This window comes from Aythya ferina, assembly GCF_964211825.1.
Source record: "Aythya ferina genome assembly, chromosome: 7".
Classification (NCBI taxonomy): Eukaryota; Metazoa; Chordata; class Aves; order Anseriformes; family Anatidae; genus Aythya; species Aythya ferina.
Window position 1 is genome coordinate 9660244 of NC_140302.1, and position 5494 is coordinate 9665737.

The 5494-nt window shown below is 43.8% G+C and overlaps 1 long non-coding RNA gene across 1 annotated transcript in view; it reads left to right on the top strand.

Moving 5' to 3' along the window:
• LOC311439523 overlaps positions 1 to 5073 on the top strand; it is a 9398-nt gene extending 4325 nt beyond the window's left edge. The window contains exons 2-3 of the long non-coding RNA XR_014694788.1: positions 1743 to 1886; positions 2356 to 5073. This is a non-coding gene — a long non-coding RNA (uncharacterized lncRNA). The remainder of the gene's footprint in view (positions 1 to 1742; positions 1887 to 2355) is intronic.
• The last annotated feature ends 421 nt before the right edge of the window (positions 5074 to 5494 follow it).

A 5494-nucleotide genomic window follows, 5' to 3' on the forward strand; every position in this document is an offset into this window, starting at 1 on the left:
GGGAAAGATTTTGGTCTTTCTAAGGACAAAACCTGCTCTTGCTATTGCAGTCACTCCTCCAGGGAGATGAAATCACAGATTCTGGACTTAAGACTGAAAGAAGCAACTTCCCTCTGTTCCTTCCTGCTGCTTTTATTACATAATTGTGCACATCCTGCTAATATAAGTTAATGTTGATGTGTGACTGTTTTATGTGCTGTGTTTCACATGCAAATGTGACTTTCTTATAAGGAACTGGACCTGAGCATTGTGTTTGTTTATCTAAGGTGACCCTTTATAGGGAAGGAACTGAAACAAGCATGAGGCAAAATAAACAACAGGCTTAAAACCTGAATGGCTGTATGATCATGGCTTGCAGAAAAGTGATTTTGTGCTGGAGATGATGAAGTTATCCCATTTGTGACCTATTTTCTAACCCTTTAGTCTTGTCTTTCAGCATACACCATTCCATTTAGTCAGCCATTAAATCTTTATTCTTCCCAGGTGTGGTATCTCACAAGTAAGTGGGGCAGAGTTGCTCTGCCATCCTCCCAGCTCAAACATCTGCTCTTCCTGCAGGTGCAGGAACTCGCTCTCTGTCTTTGCAGCGGTGCTGCCCACAGCGCAGCAGTTGGGAGGCACAGATTACTCAGCCATTTGCAAGTTAATAATTTAACGTGACTTTTGGGTAGCAGTTATGAAAGACATTAAAATATTGAGCATGCCAGGGACTGACGTCTCTTTCCTCGTGACGGGCATAGCACAGGATGCTGATATGAATACAGAAGGCGAGAATTATTCAAAGTACTCTCATTACCAAACAACACGAGTTAAGATTTCTGTCTAATTATTAACTGTCCTGGTTTAGGGTCCCTGAATAACATACTCAGTTTATACTGTTGGTTCATAACAATTAATATATTAGTGGACTGAGATGGAAGTTCTCATGTTTAACATCTGCAGAGGAGAAAGGTGTGAGGAGTACCTGTTTAGGAGCATGACACATCACTACATCACTTTATTTCTTGAGCTGTTGCTTCAGCAAGGAACCAGGGGAAAATAGACACACAAGGTCATTTTCTATGACAGTTTGCTCTTTGCCTTCTGAGGTCAGTCTCCTCCAAGAGACACCTACTAGTTGAGAAAGACAAGCGTGCACCAACTAAGTAGATGTCTATTCACTATTCCATTACTTACCTTATTGGAAACTCGGTGCATTTTACAGAGCTGTATGCCACTGCTGGAATGGAAGAAATGGGTGAGATAAATCAAATTTCAAATTTAATTTGGAAAATGATTTGGCAGTAGATGTTACTCCAAGAGTATACTTGAAAGCCTGTCAGTAAGTGACATAGTAATAGTGGTGCAGAGACATTTGGAGCTGCCCTGATACTTCTCAGAAGTTTCTAGCAGGTCTCAGAACAGCTAGAGAAAAACAAATTTGCTCTCTATGTTAGCAAATAATTTGACAGGAGAGATGTTTCTTCCTTCTTGGTTCCCAGTCATTAGTGGCTTTTTTCCCGTGCCCTTATTCATGAAAATACTTCTCTCCCCAGTATTTCTGAGAACTATTTCAAAAGGTCTTCAGTCTTTAAGGAGTTGATAACAATACTAACACCAGGCGCATCCGTGCGCCCTGTGACCTTGCCAATTAACTGTCATGACTGCTCTTGCCTTCTGTTAATTACAGCTGTTTATGCTAGGCATAGCTCTTTACCCCCTTCCATGTTGCCTGCCCTGAGAACTCAATATGTGTTTTGTAGCTCCATAACCAAGGTGCCAAATAACAGTGCTGACTTCTGGGTGCTTTGTGGAAGACGTGAGATCCAGTTTCTCATCTTGGCCCCCATCTGCTTGCTTAGAGTCTGAGCCCATGTCGGAGCTGGACAGGAGGTGGAGAGCACAAGGTAAGCAGCGCCAAGCAGCGTGCTTGAGAAATGGCTTCTGTGCACTTGGAAAGCAAATGCACTGGTCATGCCAGACAGCTTCTCTGGAAAAAAAGAGCCCTTAGAATCGAAATTTTTCAATTAATACATTCAGACTATTTTTTGTTTCTTTTGTATCTTCCCAGATTCACTGCTATAATATATTAGAACAATTCTGTAATGCTCTTAAATTAATACTATGGCCTTAAATTCAGAATCTAAGAGTTTAAAAAGAAAAAAAAGATCTTTGGGAAAAATGTTTAAAAAAAAACAAGAGAACCTGGATTTATTTTAACAAGCATGAGTTACTCCAGATTTGTTTATCCCAGCTTCAAATTTCTGAAGCAGGCTGAATAATTGAATGCATTTGATGTCTGTGAAGAGGAATAGGACAATTTTGTTGATATCTGCACAGCAAGGGGGCAGCTACTCGTTCGCCGTTGGCTTTTAGGTCTGGAAAATGCTGTCTCATCCTCTGCTCGCTGCTGCAGGCCCACGTGCGTGCACCCAGCCGGGCTCCTGCATGTGCAGGGCAGCAGCAGGAGCGCGACCTCCTCCTCAGGCAGGCAGCCGGGCTGGAAAAACAGTTCTTCAGTGATCTGTCCTTCAGGGGAGGAAGGTGAATTCTTGTTGACTGTGTATGTATCATTCTGCTCCAAATCCACCGATGGTGTTCAGCAGCAGAACTCAGCCCCTAAAGCCTGCCGTGTGCTGTACGGGCAGCGCCCTGCACGTGTGCCTCGCAAAAGGCTCCTCTGTCAGCCACCCGCTGTTATGGTCGCTCCCTGGCAGAGGAAATCATTCATTAGCTATGCAAACCTACGTACCCTACCAGCTTGGAGTCGTCAGCTGTGTGCCGGGAGGATGTCGAGCAGAACGGGTTGTTTACTTGGGAGCACGAAAATGAATCATCTGAGACAGTTCTTTCTGCATTTTGAAGTGTTCATAGATGGGGGGAGAGAGAGAGGATTTCTGTTTGTTTAGAGCGAGGTTTGATCCTGTTACTGTTAGTATTGTTCTCCATACAAAAGCATCCTGAACAAAGGATATGTACCAGCCACAAAGCAGCCTGTTTTTCCTTTCCGTACCTGTATTCCAGACATCATAACCCCTCAAAATACTTCAGTAGAGTATGACCAAATCCCAATCCTGTCGCCCAGCGAGATGCCTTCATCAGCTGACAGTCTGCAGAGTAAGTTCCTTGTTAAAGGACAAGGTTAAGGTGTTGTGTGCAGAGTAACTGACGATTTGGAAACTGAACGAGGGAAGAGAGACAAATTAATTAAAATTATATTTCAATCCATCATAGTCACAAACAAAATGGCTCTAGAGGACAGGAGTCTTTTTTTTCTTTCTTTCTTTCCTTTGCATTCCTGGATTTCCTTTTGCATCTGTGCTTTTGGGAATAGGTAGACTTGAGGCAGACCTGTCTTGCACATATTGCAGAGTCACTGAGAGAACCTGTGCATTGCATAGGCCTACAGGTACTAGCCGTTACCCCCAGGGAGAGCTGTGGTGTGTGGGATGTGGGATCAGCACCTTTCGGAGACTGTCAAGAAAGAGCGGTGGTGAGCAGCAAGAGCCTCCAGTGGGCAAGCCTGACCCAGCAAAATTCAGACTTTAAACGAATATCAGCTTGATGGTTTGTCATTACAGAGATGAAACAGGGCTTTCTTTGGTATTCTGCAGATCCACTGAGTTTTGTGAGGTACAACTTCACAAAGTGGTACGTGTTAAGCAAAGTAGAAACAACTGGGAGCTGACTGCAGCCCAGGTACCTCAGAAATGCCTGTCTTAGCTGGCTTCTGCACTATGTCCCCGGTAGGTAACAGGGAAAAAGAGGCTGCCACCAGACGGGGTGCAATGCAGAAGCCTGGGTTCTCTGAACTGTCCTTTGGAGGAACTCCTAACTCCTCTCTAGCTGCTGATTAAGTTGTTCTATCTACTACAAGGGAAGAACAATTTTTCAGGCACAAAATTAACCTGCTGTTATGTTCACCTGAGGCAGGACTGGCAACAAATGAAGATTAAATCCTTGGCTTAGAGTAGAAGTGGGGTACAAATGCCATGGGGTGGCCAATGTTCAGGAACTGCTATAGATGCTTGTCCTATATAGGTCACCTACAATGTTGTCTTGTGTCCAGAGCTTTCCTAAAAGTGTTTCAAGGTAAAACAATGCCTGTGCAAGCTGCCTGCTGTCTTGGGAGTGATCCAGAGAGTTTTAAATACCTCTTGTGAGTTCTGTCTGAAGGTCATCAGGAGAGGAGAAGGCAGGAAAGGAGTATCCCACTCAAATGTGGGTTGATGCAGTCTGGTGATGACTCATGTTGGATAGTGCAGGATGGGTTGATATTTCATGTATTTGTTAACTTCTATAACAATGCCAAATATGTAGCATTTAATTGTATGAGATCCAGTGACAGAACAATAGCTTAGCAAAATCAAAATATACTTCTCACAGCCTTACCAGGCTAGACGTCCCCATGGAATACCCTGGGGGTTGAGCACTTTGAGTTGTGGTCCATTCCGCTGAATCTGGCATGGGATTTTTTTGTTTGTTTGTTTGAATTAACAGTTGGCAAGTTTATTAGTCTATTTAGTCTGTCAGAGACTTAGCTCCTCTATATTTGAGTTGGGATTTGTGCTTTATCAGCAAGGAAAACCAGTGGTAAGGAAAAGACTAAGAAATCTGTATCTTATTTTCCAGACCAACAGTCTAGTCTTTCGGTTGTTTCAGTATGGAGTAAGTCAGCACTCAAAAAACCTAAAGAAATGTGCTGACTTCAGCAGCCTGAGCTCTGTTTGTGTGCTGCCCCCATCCCACTGCTGGGCCTTGGTTGTTCCTTCTCCATTTGCCTGGGAAAGGAAAGCAGCCAGAGCTGGCCAGGGTCTGTGTGTGCAGAGCGGGGCTTCACAGCTACAGGTATGGCACCAGGAGCAAAATGCCACCTCATTGTACTGGTATTTGATTTCACACTCGCTTCTGTTCAATTTCAGTTTGCTAGTGAGAGGAAAGCTGATTTGGGCCAGTTAGGGGCAATTTCAGAAACAAACAAGCAAAAAATAAGCTAAATTACTAAGCACGTTAGGATATCCAGCTGTGATTAACGATCATGTGCTTTGATATTTTTGCTGTTTTTTTATTTTATTTATTTATTTATTTATTGTTATTTTTGATATTTTGAGGCCTTGAGGAGGGGAGCATTTTTGGCGGTGCAGGCTGCAAGGTTTCCTCCACCAATTGTTCCATTGAGGCTGCTTCTGCAGTGGCTCGGCCAAGCTCTGCCTACAGCCACTCCGAGAAACAAAGAGGAAACAGGATTTCCCCCAACAGCCACTGGGTTTTTCAGAAGAAAACCATTGTAACGGGACATGCAGATGAGCAAAAACCATCATTTATACTCCATGCCTTGGGGACCAGCATCAGGCATTAAGGATGTGGCTCATGGGACTTCCAGCCCCCTTCCCTCTGGCACCAACCTTTAGCTGGTTCCCCTTTCCTATCTGTGCTTACTAGAAGTAATGTTCTTGTTACTGTTTTGTGCAGGATGGGTTCTGGTAATGGCTAGACCAAGAGACCTGACCCTGTT